This window comes from Microcaecilia unicolor, chromosome 12, assembly GCF_901765095.1.
Source record: "Microcaecilia unicolor chromosome 12, aMicUni1.1, whole genome shotgun sequence".
In the NCBI taxonomy this organism is placed as follows: Eukaryota; Metazoa; Chordata; class Amphibia; order Gymnophiona; family Siphonopidae; genus Microcaecilia; species Microcaecilia unicolor.
This window is the reverse complement of record NC_044042.1, coordinates 14354837-14374545: the sequence shown is the minus strand read 5'-3', so window position 1 is coordinate 14374545 and position 19709 is coordinate 14354837. Positions and strand designations below refer to the sequence as shown.

At 41.8% G+C, this 19709-nt stretch overlaps 1 protein-coding gene across 6 annotated transcripts in view; it reads right to left on the bottom strand.

Annotated features, from left to right (window-relative positions):
- The window catches only part of HIPK1 (homeodomain interacting protein kinase 1), a 98805-nt gene extending 79458 nt beyond the window's left edge, over positions 1-19347 (bottom strand). For all 6 annotated transcript variants that reach the window (XM_030221851.1, XM_030221853.1, XM_030221854.1 and 3 more), the window contains exon 1: positions 19008-19347. The gene's annotated coding sequence lies outside the window, so the exon portion shown is untranslated. The remainder of the gene's footprint in view (positions 1-19007) is intronic.
- Positions 19348-19709: the final 362 nt, after the last annotated feature.

The following is a 19709-nucleotide window of genomic DNA, read 5'->3' as shown; positions in this document are numbered from 1 at the left end:
CCTGCTTCGTTTGCCAGCACCTGCAGCCTTAACACACTGCCTGGTCAGAAATGGATTCATCCTCCCCTCTGACACAACTTCCTGTTTACATGAAGGCGGGGCATGGCAGGCAAAAGGACTCAACCTTGGCCCAGGCAGCATACTATAGCTGCAGGTGTTAGCAAACAATGCAGGTTTGTCATCCCGAGGAGGGGAAGTGGAGGAAGAGAAGAGGAAGCAGTACTGGATTCAGTGGTGTGGTGGAAAAAAAAAAAAAAAAGAGCCCTGCTGCTGTGTGCCGGCCCCGTAACACACCAGTTAAGAACCGCTGTTCTAGAGGTTCAGATATCTGATAAAAAACAACAGAAGGTAGCACCACAGACCACACAGGAATGCTTGTGATTCTGGAAATAACCTGCATTTTTCATTACCTTGAAACCTCTGAGATAACCAAGAAGGAAGAAAAGAAAATGGGAAGGTGCATCACAGAAGATGAAACATCAAATATAAATATCACACAAATTGTATTACCAGAAAGTACAAGACACTGCAGGCATTATGGAAGGAAACAATCACCACTTAATAAAAATGACTTCAGTTAAAAGGCATAATATTTGGTTATACTTTAAAAAAAATGTGGCATGAAATAATTGATTCTCACATTTTTGGTAGGAAGCTACCAGAAAACATCTCTACCTGGAACCTTAGACATGACAATGCCTCATAAGTTTCTCTTGGAATCTTCTAAAGCCCAGTTCTACAACAGGCAACTAGTATGACATGCTGAATCATTGCCAAAAATGGCTCTAGGCAGGAGAAGCCCATGCTTAAAGTTTGTTTATAGGCTTCACTGGATCCTATGCTCATCTTTCTTTCATCTGCCTTCAGCTACCTGGGTCTCAAAACTTTGGAACGACGTATCACTTCACATCAGAAATCAACCCTCTCTCAAAATTCAACCTAAAATCCTAAAACTGACTACACAAAGTTATTAAAAGTTGTTAAATCGCAAGAGGATTGTGAAAAATTGCAAGAAGACCTTACACGACTGGGCATCCAAATGGAAGATGACTTTTAATGTGAGCAAGTACAAAGCAGGAACCCGAGCTATAGCTACATGGTGCAAGGATCCACATTAGGAGTCACTGACCAGAAAAAGGATCTAGGTGTCATTGTTGACGATACGTTGGAACCCAGTGTTGGGGGGTGGTTTGGGCTTGAAATTGTTGATGGTTTTATGTGATTTTATTATGTATGTTTTAGTGTACACCACCCAGATTTTTGGATGGGAAATTATACATTTTTGTAAAATAAGTGTGCAGCGGCGGCAATGTTAGGTATTATTAGGAAAGGAATAGAAAACAAAAATGAGGATGTTATAATGCCTTTGTATCGCTCCATGGTGCGACCGCAACTTGAATACTGTGTGCAATTCTAGTCACTGCATCTCAAAATAAAGATGTGGAGGGGCATTTTCAATATGACGTATAAGTCCAATTTTGGACGTTTTGAACAAACGTCCAAACTCCGAATAGGAAAGAAGTTCATTTTAAAAAAAAAGAAAAACATCTCTTTTTTTTCTTTTTAAACACTGTTTTGAACAAGGTTTTGTGATTTGGACATTTTGGGTTTTTGGTCCATTTTCAAAAAAAAACAACAAACAGGTGCAAAACGAAGAGATTCACGCCACTGGGATGTAGCACTTTTTTAGTAGACTAGTCCCCCAGACATCCCAGGGGAGCAAATGGGCACCCAAGAGGGCACTTCTGTGCACTTAATAAAAATGCTCCCAGGTACACATCTCACCTTTGCTCCCTTCTTATCTTGTTCCCTGAGCCCTCCAAAACCCACTGTACACCACTACAATAGCCCTTATGGGTGAAGGGGGCACCTATATGTGGGTACAGTAGGATTTTGGTGACCTTGGGAGGGGTCACAGTTTCCACCACAAGTGTGACAAGTAGAGGGAGATAGGGAACTGGGTCACCCATTGTGCACTGTACCAACCACTACACTACTCCAGGGACCTGCTCTAATAGACCTGAATAACATCTGCAGCTGTACAGGCTGGTCATACTTCTATTCACATTTTTGGGGGGTGGGAGAGGGTCAGTGGCCACTAGGGGAGCACTGGGTTGTCACCCCTGATTCCCTTGAGTAGGGGGTATTGGGGTGTCACCCCTGATTCCCCTGGTGCCCTCCATCTAGGGCCACCTTTTGTGCTTTATTTGTTCTGAAAACAGGTCTAGACCAAAATGTCTTGGTTTTAGTCCTGGACGTTTTTGTTTTGTTCTATTATGGCTGTAAAATATCCACGTGTTAGACACGCCATAATCCTGCCTTCAAAACGCCCCTGACATGTCCCCTTGTGATTTGAATGCACTTCTGACGGACTTCATAGAAAAACATCTAAAAATAGGTTTTGAAAATACTGATGCCACTTTTTAGATGTTTTTCTCTTTCAAAAATGAGCCCCATAGTGGGAATTAGAAAAGGTACAGAGAAGAGTGACGAAAATGATAAGGGATGGGACAACTACCCTATGAGGAAAGGCTGACGCGGCTAATACTCTTCAGCTTGGAGAAAAGACGGCTGAGGGGAAGATATGACAGAGGTCTATAAAATACTGAGTGGAGTGGAACGGGTAGAAGTGAATCACTTGTTTATTCTTTCCAAAAATACTAGGACTAGGAGGCACACAATGAAGCTACAAAGTAGTAAATTTAAAACAAATTTCTTCACTCAGCATGTAATTAAACTTTGGAATGTGGTAAACGCAGTTAGCTTAGTGGGGTTTTTAAAAGGTTTGGATAGCTTCCTAAAAGAAAAGTCCATACACCATTAAGATGGACATGGGAAAATCCACTGTTTATTTCTAGAATAAGCAGATTAAAATGTTACTATACTGTTTTGGGGTCTTGCCACGTATTTGTGACCTGGATTGGCCACTGTTGGAAACAGGATACTGGGCTTGATGGGCCTTCAGTCTGTCCCAGTATGGCAACACTTTTATGTACTTATGTACTTGGGATTCTGAATAGAATCTTGCTGCTCTTTGGGGTTCTACATGGAATATTGCTACACTTTGAAATTCTGCAAAGATTCCATGCAGAATTTCAAAGTTATTCTTTAGAATTCTAGAATCTTGCTATTCTTTGGGGTTCTACATGGAATGCAGTTACTCTTTGGGTTTCTGCCAGGTACTTGTAACCTGGATTGGCCACTGTTGGAAACAGGATGCTGAGCTCGATGGACCTTCAGTCTGTCCCAGTATGGCAACACTTATGTCCTTATGTACTTCCCCTAGCACTGCACATTCTTTCTCCACCCCCTTATTCAGATTTTATATTCTGTAAACCGCTTTTATACCTGTGCGTAGGCCCTAGTGGACCAAGTGTGTGATAATAAATATGTAAATCTCTCACACATTCAGATCCTTGTGTTAAAAATGTTCTTCTAGACTGAGGTCTATTTGTCTGTTCTCCAACACTGTCACGTTTGGGTTTGTTTCAAAGTTGGTACCATCCATATGCATGCAACCGCTGAAACTTGGAATGTTAGGTTCGCATTCATTTAATAACTCATTCTGTGTGCTGGTGTCGCCTTGGTTTTTTTTTTCCTCCGTTGGTCGTTTATCCTGAACTTTCAGCACTAGTTTATTGATGACTGTTCTTGTCTTGCCTCTTTCATTTGACATTCATTTGTCTCAATACATTTTATTATTTCAATTGCTGGTAATTAAAAGGAGCACATTCTGTATTGCAGAAACATTCTTATCTTGCCTATTGCTTGTCTCTGTCATTCTCATCTCTTCATCTCATGCTGTTCCTAACAAGGTGCCTACTTGGTGGGGGGGGGGGGGGGGGGCAGTAGATCAGCACAGGTTTACCAGCCGTCATAACACTGGATGTGACTAAGCAGGGCCCTCAGAAAACTTGTTTTTTCCCAGCAGGAAGCGGGTTAAGCATTGTTAGCGGCAAGTGGTTAACTCCTGTTTGTGCAGATTAGACATTAAACAAATGGATATGTCATACAACATCGAAGCAGGGACCTTTCCATTTCTGAACTCTGCCTGCATGCACTGTGTATTAAAAGGGCAAATTTTCCCTCTCCAAAAAGAGCCTTAATGACAGTAAATCAAGCCAACAACAAAGTCATTTCGGAGCAGGAGTTGTGCAAGACAGTGACTCTCTTAAGAGAGCTCTGGTACCAAATACAGAAGTTATTTTTCATACTCTCCTTCTAGAAAGTGCTAACAGGGAATCTGTATACAGCATTCCTTTCCTAAGAATATTTCTTCAACATTTTTAAACAGCTAGGAAATATTTTTAAGAATCTGAACTATTGTACAAGATTTATTGCCTAAGGGAGGAAGTCAGGAATGCTGAGAACATACTGTTTCAGGAAAACAAGTAAAATGGATTTTCCTTTCTTAGTAACTAAAACACTGTCATTTCAGAAACCTCGAAACATATTCCAGTTTGACTAAAGACGTCACACTATCAACTAAAACAGCACAGGGAGGTAACACAGAACATATTATGAAAAAGCAAGGGCGTAAAGGGGGAGCTGCATTATTTCTTTGACATGAGAACTTGAAGTTGGTCAGTTTTCCACTCAGGACAAATTGCTGCTTGAAAAGGGACAGCCTTCCTGTAAGAAATGACAAAGCCAAAAGTTCATCCCACATATTGGAAGCACTGCTGAATGAACATGATGCGGTCAGTTACGGAAAATACAGGAGGCTGTGGAGCATATTCCATCACAGCCTCATAAAAAAAATATTTTACTTAGCCAATCATTATGGAAAAACAAAAAACAAACCATCTATGTGGCTTTCAAGTTTTTATCAAGTTTATCAAGTTTTTATGCTTTGATGTCCCCATGCATACCTCCTACCCACCCCCATCCTCCCACCCTGTCAGACTGTCATAGTAATGCTTGAAGGTTTTCACTTATATACACTGTCAGCTAGCACATTTGCTTATTTCCGATCTGAGGAAGAAGGGCGACCTTCGAAAGCTAATCAAGAAATGTATTAAGTTATGTCCAATAAAAAAAGGTATCATCTTATTTTCTTTCCCATGTTTTATTTGGTTTGATTTCTATTGATAAATTTTTATCAAAATTCACACAAGAGCTGCTGTATTCAACTTTTGTTTTTTTTTTTTTGGGGGGGGGGGGAGGGGTTTCTGTGCCAATTTTTAACCCAAATTATCTTATTCAAAAATTTGCCAAACAAATTACAAACCTAGGGATAGGTGTTTTCATTAGATAAATATGGTATAGTCTTTAGATTTCAAAAGATTAAGAGAAAACATTGAAGCTATATCATTTTCCAACTACCACACCCTTATTTCATCTAGGACTTACGGCTATCGTCTTTAACCAACATAAAGTGAACCTTTATAACTGAGAGCGTATTCCGCTGCCTCCCTCTCTCCAGAAGTCTCTGTGATGCAGAGATAAAATGTTTCATGTTCTGCAGCAAGGGCTCCAATGTTTTTCACGTTTTGACTACCATCTATTGACTCAAATACCTAAAATATTTTCAGTGCTCCTGACGTGCTATTTCTTCAAGGAGGGCTCTCTTCAAGTAGCAGCTTGGCCAGAGTGGAGAACAGAGATGGTTAACGGTTCAGCCATGCAGAATGGCACAAAAGGTTAAGGCTCAACCCTCTAGCAGAGCTTTTCTATTATTCAGCCAGGTGGCTATATTACAAATTCCGCTTCACATTCATAGAGTAATTTGTGACTCTTATGATAATCAACTTTAACTTAAGCTGAATTCAACATTTGGCTTTTTTTTTTGGTGGTGGGGGGGGGGATTGTGGGGGACTGGCAGCAGTGTGGATAAATTTAGTTTAGTAGTTGTATCGTTCCCAGTCTGTGATATATGTGTATCATTTCTGAGGCATGATCATCACTCCAATACGTGGCAAAGCTCCACATCATCCCACGGGTGTGTGTACTTACTATAGTAGAAGAAAGGCACATGGGTAGAAGACTAGACTTTACCCAAAACCAGAGTCTAAAATGAGATGGCAGATAAAGACCATAAAGCCCCCACCTGCTCTGCTTCTTTTACTTCTTACCATTTACATTACAGAAAACACTTATATACTGCATATATCTTTTACAGCTCAGGGTGGTTAACATAAGATAAACCAGACATTTCTAGGAATATATATCTATAACTAATCAGTAATTAAATATACTCAATTAGATACTAGATAGTTCCAGAACAGATCATTTCTTATAATCTAATAGCCCCCTAATATCAATAGGAAGGGAATTTCATGTTTTCACTGGATATGAGGCCCAAATAGATTTAAATCTAATGCCTTTCAGATCTGGAAACTTAACCGACATCTGTTGTCTATTTGGCCTTTGACCATATCGGGTCGGAAAAACTATTAAGTCAGTTAGGTATGACCGTGTAATAATTAAGGTAACCATTACATATAATTTAAATACTGCTGTTGCCTCTTCAGGTAGCCAATGCAATTTTACCAAATAGGGAGTTATTCTATCATATGAATCAGTTTGCTTCTTCTGAATGGACATCTTTACATATTCAAGTGATTTATCACATTCCCTCTCTCATACTAAATTCCAAACGAAGACAGACAGACAAAAGATCTGAAACACACTGACAGGACAGTGTGTATAAAGTCTGCACTGCTGTTGCCTGTGCTATACAGTACCTATCTGGTGACAGGATTCTGTGTGTTTTTGCATAAGATAATAGTCATCGACCTAGTTCTTAGGACCTCATTAGCCCAATGTTCCCATATGTGGGAACAAATATGAGAACATATGGGAACACTGGGCACTAATGGGTTAAACCAGCGATGACAGCTAGAAAATTCCTAGGAGCCAGGTAACACGAGCTCCTAAAGCCTTGCACCTGGCTTCTAAAATTTGGAGCTTTCTGAACTGTCTCAGTTCAACTGCCCACACTAAGATTTCATTTCCGAAACCATCCTATACCCTAAAACCCACAAATGTCTTATCCCCGTCATGGTCCTAGAAGCAGGCAAAATTTGAGAATCAAACAAATGGTGGTAAGACACACACACAAACTCGAAAAATGCAACACACTCAAACATCAGCACAATCTAATAAATCAATTATCCATATTTTTAGTATATAACGCACCCACGCATTTAACACGCACAAATTGCGTCTCTATGTAAAAATTGGTATAATGCACCCACACAAATAGGGCCAGGTTCTATATGTGGCGCCTAAAAAAATTGGTGCGATTTATGGAATACGTGCTTAAGCAGAGAGTTGTGCGCAAATTTAGGCGAGGCCATATGCACCAACGAAAACATGGCGCAAATGCCCATACCTAAATTTACACACGGAACACCATTATTCCATAACTATATGTGTAACTCTAAACCGCCCCAAAACGCCCATGACCCCCCCATTTTTTTTGGACCGCATGTAAATTTTAGGCGCCGATCTCACACCTAACTTTACGCACACTGGTCCTAATTAAATCTAATTATCAATAATTGCTTGTTAAAAATGCCATTAGCATTAACTGGCTCACATTATTCAATTAAATTGTCAGTGCAAACTGGAAACGAGCCTAAATTTGTGCAAGCAATTTTTGGTGACCTTTATACAATCAGGAGGATAATGCATGCTACACCAGTTTATTTTTCTAAGACACTGGTTGCAAAAATAACAGGTTTGTTTTTCAGGCCTCTTATTTTTAGATTCTTGCAGACATTATTAGTGAACAAAACTTGCAAAAAAGTCTAAAAGAAAAAGCCTTAAAAACACACTAATTTTGCAATTAGCGCATCTTACTAAAAAAAAAAAAAAAAAAAACACCGGTACAGCGCAATCATGCATACAGCATGCAGGATGTGCATGCGATTTGTAAAAATGCATATAACATGTGCATTATATGCATGACAACACGGTATATTGAAACAAGATTACAAAGAGCTAAATAATAAAGTACAACAATATAGCAAAGAGACCGAGTACATAAGTACATAAGTAATGCCACACTGCGAAAAGACCAAGGGTCCATCGAGCCCAGCATCCTGTCCATGACAGCGGCCAATCCAGGCCAAGGGAACCTGGCAAGCTTCCCAAACGTATAAACATTCTATACATGTTATTCCTGGAATTGTGGATTTTTCCCAAGTCCATTTAGTAGTGGTTTATGGACTTGTCCTTTAGGAAACCGTCTAACCCCTTTTTAAACTCTGCCAAGCTAACCGCCTTCACCACATTCTCCGGCAACGAATTCCAGAGTTTAATTACGCGTTGGGTGAAGAAAACGTTTCTCCGATTTGTTTTAAATTTACTACACTGTAGTTTCATCGCATGCCCCCTAGTCCTAGTATTTTTGGAAAGCGTGAACAGACGCTTCACATCCACCTGTTCCACTCCACTCATTATTTTATATACCTCTATCATGTCTCCCCTCAGTCGTCTCTTCTCCAAGCTGAAAAGCCCCAGCCTCCTTAGTCTTTCTTCACAGGGAAGTCGTCCCATCCCCGCTATCATTTTAGTCGCCCTTCGCTGCACCTTTTCCAATTCCACTATATCTTTCTTGAGATGTAGCGACCAGAATTGAACACAATACTCAACAGTAAAGCAAGTAAAAAGGGGGGAAAAAAAGAAAAAGTTAACTGGCCCTTAAGTTTTCTAGGTATGTAAGGCAGGCATGTGTTTTGATGCCATATTCAAAACATACCTACTGATTCACCCTCAAACTCCTGACCACGCTGAAAACAATGGGTGTCAGAGAAGCTTCCAAAACTGCACTTCTTTTTTTGGTTTGTTTTTTTTAATAGTGCCATATCAACTTTAATGTCTTTTCCATTATCAAAAAGGTTTTTAGAAAGTTCTGGTCCTTTTCATACATACATTATAATTGAATTTGATCTCCTTTCCCTTGGAAACCAATTCAGTGAAATGCCAGCATGCAAGCAAAGAATCTAGACCCTAATTCTAAGCTGCAGGTGAAACCCTGTACCTAGTAAATATATTTAGCAAGGCGTATGCGTGTCTGTCAGATGAAATCTCATACTTGGGTGGTAATGAAAGGTTTTGCTTGTTTGTAATATGGCAAACACAGTTGTGAGCAGGGAGAATTAGAAAAGCAACAGGTCAACAGAAATGAAACATTTGCGGCTCTGCTGGAGGCCCTCGGTGATATTAAAAGGAAAACCAGAACAACTTCTTAAGTGCTTTTCAGGGTACTATGCAAAGTCACAATTCTCTCAAGCTCTCGAGTACTGATGAACTTGAACAATGGCATCCATCTGGAGGCTGCACAGTAGCAAAGCAAGTAACAACTCTGAAAGCTTTTCGACAGTTCAGTCCCATGTACCTGGCTGAGCAAAAGAACCACAGCAGTCTCTTTTGGGTTACTCTAATCGAGTTTCTAGGGTTTCAATTTTTACCTAGCAGCAGTAGACAAACAAAATAGAACGCTTAATTACTTTCAAAAGAACCCAAATGCATTCTGCAACTGAGCAGAATCTGATACCTACTCAAATTCTCTAATGGATGCACCCCGAGTCCTGAAAAAATTACACAAGGGCAATCAGTGTGGAGGGAAGTTTCCATTCAGTGAACGACTAACAGCATGACAAAAAGATATTTGCAAATTTGTCAGTGTTTGATTTCTATCATAGGGCTACTGGCTCCACAAACTTTTAAATGTCTTTTTTCTGCCTTTAAATCATGACAATACTTTTAAATCCGTGTCGTGTTCAAAACAAAATTTCTGTGTAAAAATTCAAAATCACTTGAACAAAATTTTAAACATTGTACCAAGTTCCAAAAACACTGAAGTCAGTACAAAACTTACTCATGAATCTCTTATCCACAGCAAGTTGGAAATACTTAGCTTTTAAAGTTCAAACAGCACTCAGCTTTCAAAATTCAGACAAACAAAATAGAACGCTTAATTACTTTCAAAAGAACCCAATGCATTCTGCAACTGAGCAGAATCTGATACCTACTCAGATTCTCTAACGGATGCACCCCGAGTCCTGAAAAATTACACAAGGGCAAATCAGTGTGGAGGGAAGTTTCCATTCAGTGAACAACTAACAGCACTCGGTCAACAGGTCAATAAGGCCAATCACCACTCCACAGAAAGCTGCAATTGGTATTACTATATAGAGGCCCAGAAGAGTTTGTTTTGTTTTTTTTAATGACAGTGGTTCTTTAGTCAGAAACGTGTTTTGAAAAAATGAATGGCACATCAGTTTACACCATCCCTTTCTTGCCAGGTATAGAGATTTATAGTAAAACAAATTCTTTTCCACCCCAGTTACTGATATGAACAAATATATTGAGGAGAATCCAGGTTAGAGCTGAAAACAAGGTGTATTGAAGTCAATTCTAGTAAAAGCAACTTCATATTGAAATCAAAAAGAAAACGTTAATGCAGAACAACCAATACTGAACACAGTGTTGTCAATATCCTCACGGGATCAACAGCCAATCACTGATCAGAAAAACCATTCAACAGACTAACAGCCTCACCTTGTCACACCGTGTGACTGATCTTTGCTGAATCTTCCATCAGCTCTGGTGCATTTTGGTTTTGCTTGCTCCACTGCTGCCGTGCTGACATTGGAGGCACGGTTTCAGAGAATGAAGAAGGTCAGTGCATTGGGTACACAAGCTGTGTTAGTGCAGTCACTGATAAAATGAATGACTTCTACAGCCCACACAGTTTGTTTTTTTCCCTCATCAGCTTTTTCCCTGTAATCGGATCACAAGAGTTCAGTGGGGAAAACAGTCGGTGGTTCTTTCCAATTCTGCTGAAAGATTTTCTTGTTATCAGAACGTGGTTTCCAAGGCCTCTCTGCAACAGGTAAGCCATGGCAACGTGATCACATCCTGCTAAGCCTCACACTCCTAGGCTGCCACCAAACCAAAGCATTCTACATGAAAAGACAACGAAGCTTTATTGTAGCAGTGACTGGAAGTTCCCGAAATATTCCAAGGTCTTTCACCTTTGTCACATTTGGGGACAGAGAGAACTGGAATAAGGAAGTGAGATACCTAGGTTTCTCAGCATGATAAGGATCTTTGCTGTGGAGCCCTCACCAGGTTAATCTGTGCAATATCACACCTTCACATGGGGAACACAGCTTCTTTCAGGGGCTTCATTCTGCAGAATCGCTACTGTGTCAATTAGGCAGAATCCTGCAAATTCCTGCCAGGTGGATGCAGAGATCCAAGACATGGGATAGTTCTTTCCATGCACAACATCCAGAATTCCTGTAAACAGCAGGAAGAGAATAATCATCTCTACTGCTGGCCTACAAGTAGAATTAACTGATGTCTGTATGCTTAAACTACCAATGTAGAGGGAAAAGGAGAAAGCTCTTCATTCTAAGTTCTAGCAGAAGGTACAGTTTTTCTGCCTTTCAGGTGGACGAGGTAACAAAATATAGAGGACTGCATGATAAGATGATGCAAAAAAAGTAAGATATGTTTTTAAGCCATCTAACCTGGCATCTCTGCCACATGTGGATCTGACAAAGAAGTGTCTCATTTTCAACACCCTCTCTTTTGGGATTCCCAGCAATTGACAACGTCGCCTCCAGGGCTGTGGCCTGCATGGTACTTCAGTACCTGAACTCCATCCCCTTCTCCCTTCCTCAATCCCCAGAGAATGTTAGTCATCCAGGAAAGTTGATCACTTGCTTTCACCAGCATATGGCAAAAAACCTGAAACCACCAAGCTAGTCGCAAACACTTTACAAGGATCAAAATAGAAGAACTCCAAAGTACTTGCCAACTTTCTAACCAAATTTTCCCATGCATTTCTGATTCTTACGTGTCCGTGTCTGCCAAGCTACCAAAGACATATCTTCTGTTCCAATTACATTAATTCATTTATATATGCCAGTTTTGTAAAAATTATATGCCAAGCAGAGAGAACACTATGGGGCTCATTTTCAAAATATTTAGACTTACAAAGTTCCATAGGTTACGAGGTGACTTTGTAAGTCTAAGCGCTTTAAAAATGTGCCTCTATGTGTTATAATCAAGCCAGTGCTGCATTTAAGGAAGCAGGTACTATGGTACTTTCCCTGGGTTTCAGGCTCTACAGCATAACAGCCAGTTTTAAATTTACACTACAGTTACATGCAGCAACCCCCCCCCCCCCTCCCAAAGTGTATACCCGCGATAGTTCCCACAGTTCAATGAAATTGTTCCAAAGCTTTCAGAGTACCATGCAAATTTCAGCATACATTACATTTCTTCAGGTAAGTACAAAAAGTTTAAACATAAGTTTACATAAAGCTTTACTTGGCTAAATACTTGAAAACAGCAACAAAGAGACGTTTAGACCACAAACCCCAAACAATCCCTGATAAAACTGCAATGGAATCTTACAAATCTTGAAATATGCCCTAAATGCAAAACAGTGTTTTTTTGTTAATGGAAATTGCAAAGGAAATACTCAAAGCAACCTTGTTTCCTTGCCAAAATGCTACCCCCCCCCCCCCCCCCCCCCCCCCCACCTTTTGTCTTTCACCGATTCTGATAAAGGCTGGAATAACTACGCAATGGTCTCAAGTCTCGTGTATGACTGTCGCCTGATCTGACCTCTGTGACATATATGTACCTACAGTCAAAACACTATTGACATTTGCAAAGAAAAAATAATGTGACAAAACAGCACACAAGGGTGTGTTTAGATCCCAAATGAACTGCAAACTGACCTAATAGGCACTCTTACGTCCTCGCTTGACTGACATTATTCAAGTTAATGCAGCCTATAAAATTTCTCATGACCGAAGATGTGTGCACAAACTCGCCCCCTCCTCACAGACATATGGGTCTCTTAACCCAATAACAGAGGAGGGCCTTGGCAAAATCCTGAGACCTTGGACCAACTACCTGCTCCCTCAACCCCTGCCTATCAAAAACAGTGCAGCAGGCACGCATGGGCCTCACAGAAGGTGCCACAAAAATCATGAACTCCTCAAGAGCAGTAGGGCATCCTCTGCTGAAGAAAAACAGTCTTGACCAGGACAAACTTGAAAGTTACCAGCCAGTATCCAACACCCCATTTTTAGAACAGTCTTTGATCAACTCAATGATTGGGTAGAAGAGGGAAACTGGCTAGAACCATGTCAACCTAGATTTAGGCTCGATTATGGCACAGAAACAATCCTTGTATCCATACTAGATGATCTTCACAGAAACCAAGACAGGGGATTTGCCTTGGTGTTAGTACTGCTAGACTTCTCAGCAGCTTTTACACTGTGGATCACAATATGCTAGCACAACTGGCAGAAACAGGTATCAGTGGAATAGTACTTGCCTGTTCAGATCCTATCTATCAGACAGGCAACAGTCCATAGTGTTCGTCAGCACCTCATCGCCACCATGAGCACTGACCTGTGGGGTACCACAAGGATCGATACTGTCACCTATTCAGTTTAATATCTACCTCAATCCACTAGCTGGGCTGATCTGGTCGACTTTCACTCAGTTCTTCATCTAAGCGGATGACACGTAGCTACTTATACCCATTGAACCTGACTTGCCCACAGCCCTGAATAAACTACCTAACATCAATTCAAGAAGGAGCTAAAAACAGCAAACTTTGCCTGAACCCAAGTAAAACTGAGTTTCTATGGGTCCCTAACAAGTGGGCACATACCTACTATCAAAATCTCTTTGGGGAAATACGAACTCCCCCTCAAATCGCAAGTCAGGAACCTTGGAATACAGCTCGATTCAACACGTACTCTGATCCCCCAAATCCAAGCAACCTTCAAGAGCAGCTTCTATCGCTTGCGACAACTACACTGCCTGTCTCCTTACACTGAGAAGGAAAGCCTTGTCTCAGTTGTGCATGCCATGATAACATCAAGACTGGATTACTGTAATGCACGCTACACTGGTCTGACTGACTACAAAGGGTTTGCACCAGCTCCAATTGATTCAGAATGCCGCAGCAAGACTAACAGAAGGTTGTAAGCGACATGACCACATCACACCATATTTGCAAAAACTTCACTGGCTACTAGTACAATACAGGACCAAATTTAAAACTATGTTTGACCTTCAAGGCCCTTAAAGGAAAAGGACCAGAGTACCTGAAAAACAGGATCTCCCTCTATACAACTCCAATGTCACTAAAGTCCTCCCAAGGAGTATCCCTAACCACACTCTCTCCAAAGGACATCACACGATGTGATACCCGCAAGCGAGCCTTCTCCAGAGTAGCCCCCACAATCTGGAATGCACTCCCTGAAAGGCTTTGCTTAACACAAGACTATCTCTACTAGAAGAAGCAGGTGAAAAGCTTGGCTCTTCAACCAGGCCTTTAATGGGAGAAGTAACTAACTTGCTTGTCACACACACAAGGAATGACACCAGTTGCACAACCTACAGCAGGACATGGGTTAGCCACTCCTACCCTAGCTAAAATAATGTTCAAGCACTTTTCTGACCTCATTTGCAACTTTCTTTAAATTAGTTCCTTATTTTCTTACTCCTTTTACTCTCTCTTACCTGGATTAGCCACAGTTGGAAATAAGATGCTGGGCTTGATGGACCTTCGGTCTGTCCCAGTATGGCAGCGACTATGTTCTTGTCTATATGTTCCATCTAGGGACACTCTATGCTGTCTATTAAAATGTTTGTGTATTGTGTTGACACTGTTAATGTAGTATATCATGCCATACTTGTACTGTTATTTGAATACTTTTACTGCTGTAATTGTCTATTGCTTATGTTTGACTTATTCTTGCTGTAAACTGCCTTGAGTAAATTCCTTCAAAAAAGGTGGTAAAAAAAATCCTAATAAATAAATACATGTGTTATTTTGGCTAAAAAGACTGCTAAATCCCACAGCATCTAACTATCCAAGTGTTACATGCAGTACTCAACCCTGTCCTACTTACCCAAAATCATGATTCATATGACACAAAAGCATATTATTTACAATAATAGAAACCAATTGTCTAAAACTAGAGCCTAGTTTTTCAGTGTTTACTCTGGGTATCCAGGATCTCTGAACTATGAGGAAGAAACTAATTTTTCTAGATATCATCAAAACCATCAGATTCATATCAAGGGATGAAAGGACAGGAGTCTGTTACAAGAAGACCTTGTGCAGTCATTCTTTCACTCAAAGAAATCTGTGCTTCACTTGAGTTAATCCTACAAGATGCTGGAGGAATAACACGGTTGTAGTCATCTAGGCACTGTCTTTTCATGCAGAATTCTGAATCAACTGGAGCTGGTGCAGACCCTTTGTAGTCAGACCAGTGTAGAGTGGATTACAGTAATCCAGTCTTGATGCTATCATGGCATGCATAACAGACAAGATTTGCCTTCTCAGTGTAAGGAGAGAGGCAGCATAGCTGTCACAAGTGATAGAAGCAGCTGCCTGGCTGGTTCTGAGTCTTGCGGTCCCCCACAGGCAGCTGCTTCTAGTGCCCGGCACCTTTTTTTCACAACTGGTTCCATCAGCAAGATCTTGTCAAATCAGGGAACACTTCCACGTATAACCATGCTTGGCCCAGAGATTCCAGAATTAGCCTTTTCTTTAACCATACATAAAACAGGACACAGCATATACACTGCAAGCTTAACTCAAAACCAAGTGTCTCAACTCACATTCAGGGTCAGGGTTTCACAGATTAGCAAAGAGCAGGATTTCAGGTCTGAGACATTATGGAATGCAAACCCAGAAGTTACCAAAACATCCTGGAATTAGGGCCATTCGTTTTCCCACTGTTTGAAACACTTCAAGTGTGAATGTTATATAGGGTAACGTACCCATAAAAATAAACCAAACATCTTAAAAGGCCACCATCACCCATAGAAAAAGCAGTGCTGAATTCAGTATACTATGTGAATGGAAAATGCTGGCCAGTTTTTTGTTGTTGTTTTTTTTTTTTTTAATAGGGCAAGATTGTTAAAATGTGTTGAGTGGCATTATCAGAGAAACAGGTTGTTCAGTTAAAAAGCTGAACTCTAGTCACTTCCCTCACCTATAGCTAGGGGATATTACATTGGGTACATTTCATTCACAGAATGCACTGGTTCCACTGTTATCTAATACAGGTCATGAACAAGAGGGCCTTCAAGCACTCCTGCTTCTCAGAATGTGTGACCTTTTTTTCTGGAATTTGAGTTTGTTATTCAAGCGTTAGATGGATTAGCCAATTATCCATGATGCCTGATCCCTAATAAATCAGAATCTTCCACTATAGGGAGTGCCTTAGGAACACAAAAAGGCTACAGTAAAATTGTTTTACAGAGGAAACATTAACTCTCCATCAGAAACATCATTAGGAGTTCCCAGACTGTTTACTACTCATTTGATAGTAAAGGTCTAACATAAAAAAAAAAACTTGCCTTGTTCGGGAGGGAAGGGGCTGAAGAGCAAACAAATGTGCCCAAACCAGCTGGCCAATTTAGGATCCGCAAACACAAAACAATGAAACTTCCCATGTAGCCTGAAGATATCAGGCCCCTGGGATTCATTTCATAGACATAAAGATTGGATGAGATTGCTTGAAGGAAGCAAGTCATGAGAAAATGAGGTGTGCAAACATAAATAAACAGAAACATCAAAACACTACCACAACTGCAAAAATATTTCTGCTGCAAGCGGTCAACAATTTTTTTAACAGCTTTAGACCCTTGCACAAAACATTTACGCACCACCCCTGCTTTCTTCCTATATTATGTAAACATGTTGAGGCAAATACTCTCCCAAGATTACATAATCATATACAAAAAAAAAAAAACCACACAGATGCATTATGGATCTCTGTATGGGCGTGCTTTACAACATATAATCTTGAGAGCAAGTCGGAGAGAACTGTCCCTTATCTGTAGGGGGATATCAATGTGAAACATCTTAATTTCACCTAGCAACTCCTGCAAGCATTCCACAGCATTACAATATCTGAAAGGGAAACCCAGAGAAGAAAGTCCCTAGGCTCAGCTTGTACCCGATGCTGCTCAGAAGAGAAGGATCACATGCTACTTTCTGACACCTAAGAGCAAATTCCACTGTTTGTTCTACATGGAAGAGTTACTGAACCATCACACTTGAACCATATCTCAGTTCGCTTTCTCCCTTCTCCCATGACTTACCACTTCACAGTATTTACAAGAAAACATGAAGACGACGTTATTCATGAGCATTTTTTGCAACAGGCACAGAATAGAAGCTCCTTAACACATCTGTGTCAGATTCATCTATGTAAGCTTTTTATCTTTATCTGAAGGCATCATAACTTTTTACTTGTGACATCACAAGATGTTGCTGTGGAAATCATAATGCTGTCATAAACTAAGGATTTATACCTTCAGATGAGACAAACTTGACAGGTCTCCTCTAGCAGTCATCTTATCTTCTGTGCTGCTTTTTGAAAATAAATGAAAGGCAATACACAGAACAAACTGTACAGTATCTAAATATAACATTCTCAAGGCACTGTCTTATGAATCAATAACTATTCATAATAAATAGGTCACTCGCTCTGAATTGCGTTTGTGCTTGAATGTCATGCTACCTACTAACTTACAGCCTCTTACGTTTGGAAGATTTTATACTTTTTAGGCACACCAGGGGACTTTCCAGCTAAAGGTTATAATATTATATTTCCATCTTGGAGTGAATATGTTAGATTCTCTTTACAGTGGCATTACAAAAAATGCTGTCGGTACAAATTCAAAAAATCTTAACAGTTTTAAACTATTAACGGTAACAGCTTTCTTGCAAGAATGATTCAAACTATGTTAACCGACTTACCTTTTCAATAAACTATATATTTTTTTAATTTAAGCAACAGAGTATTCTTCCTCATTAGCATCTTCTAATTCTTTTAACCACTGGCTTGAAACAAAAGATGTAATCTGGAGAGCACTAATACCCATAAAAACAAAGCCTATAATACTAATTGCCCATATATCAATCTTTGAGCGTCTGAAATCTCCCAGACGAACACCGGACATAAGTCTTCTTGTGCCTTGGATCTCCCACAGACCCACCCCGTTCCCTCTGATCCTCTCCCAGTAGAGCACCACTCGCAGATAGCAATGGGTCCATACAATACCCCCTCCACCTGTTTCTTTAATTCACTATCTTCGCTGGCAGTAACCATCTGTTCCCTTAAACCTCCCCCTACAAGTAACCCCCACATCTCCCAACTGTTCCTCTAATCTTCCCTAGCAGCAGTCAATTCCCAGACTCCCCCCCCCCCAGTGATCCACAGCAGAAACCCCCACCTCTCCATGTAATCATAACCCCACGGATCCCCCCCACCTCCTCTCCATGTAATCATAACCCCACGGATCCCCCCTCTCCATGTAATCATAACCCCATGGATCCTCCCCCACTTCTCCACGTAATCATAACCCCACGGATCCCCCACTTCTCCATGTAATCATAACCCCACGCCCCCCTCCATGTAATCATAACCCCATGGACCCTGCCCCACTTCTCCATGTAATCATAACCCCATGGACCCTCCCCCACTTCTCTATGTAATCATAACCCCACGGATCCCCCCTCTCCATGTAATCATAACCCCATGGACCCTCCCCCACTTCTCCATGTAATCATAACCCCACGGATCTTACTCTCTCCCCCCACCACCACCACCTGTCCTTGTAATCACAACCCCACAGATCCCCCCCATGTAATCATAACCCCATGGACCCTCCCCCATTTCTCCATGTAATCATAACCCCACGGATCTTACTCTCTCCCCCCACCACCACCACCTGTCCTGGTAATCACAACCCCACAGATCCCCCCCATGTAATCATAACCCCATGGACCCTCCCCCACTTCTCCATGTAATCATAACCCCATGGACCCTCCCCCACTTCTCCATGTAATCATAACCCCATGGACCCTCCCCCACTTCTCCATGTAATCACAACCCCACGGATCTCCCCCTCCCCCCACAGGAACCTCACTAATCTCCCACCTGTTCCTGTAGCTTCTCCTTCCCACAGTTAACCCCCCCCCCCCTCACCTCCGGTGTGTTGGGACTTTCAGCCGCTGACGGGTGCTGCGGAGCGGACGAGCTTGGCTGCGGAGCCCCGAAGCAGGTTCATGATCCCGCGGGATGGAGCTGCGCCCTGGGGCCCCGGCCGGCTCTTCCGTCGCTGCCTGACGCGCACCCGGGCCTCCCTCTAACTCCGAAGCCGGCGAGAAGCAGCCGCCGCCAGGCCCACAACCATCGCCAGCTCGGGGAGCGGGAAGCCCCCTGCGCGGCCTACTGTCCCCCGCCCGGCCTCAAGAAAGCACGACGGCGCCGCCCGGGACTCCGGCTCCCGCTCGAGCCACCAACAAACGGCGCCAGACTGAGCCGATGGCGCCACCTCCAGCGCGCTCCCGCGGCCGCGTAGCCAGCAGCACCCGCCTCCCGCACCCCAGCGAGGCCAATCGCCACCTACGTAACGAGCTGACGTAAGAGACCGAGCTCTCGACCAATCGCTGAGCCGGCTGTACGTGAGGGCGGAGCAAGGACGGAGGAAACCCATCTTTGTGCGGGGCAAATAGAGTTGCTTGGATGGAGGGTCGGAGCACTTGATGCCCATTGGACGCCGCACCGTCACTTAAGCTTCTTCTAAGCCAACGAGTCTGGGCGGGGGGAGGGTTCTCATTTTGTGAGGATTAAATGCTCTCCATAAACAGACTAGAGTTCAGAACCCATCCCTGTGGCCTTGCACAA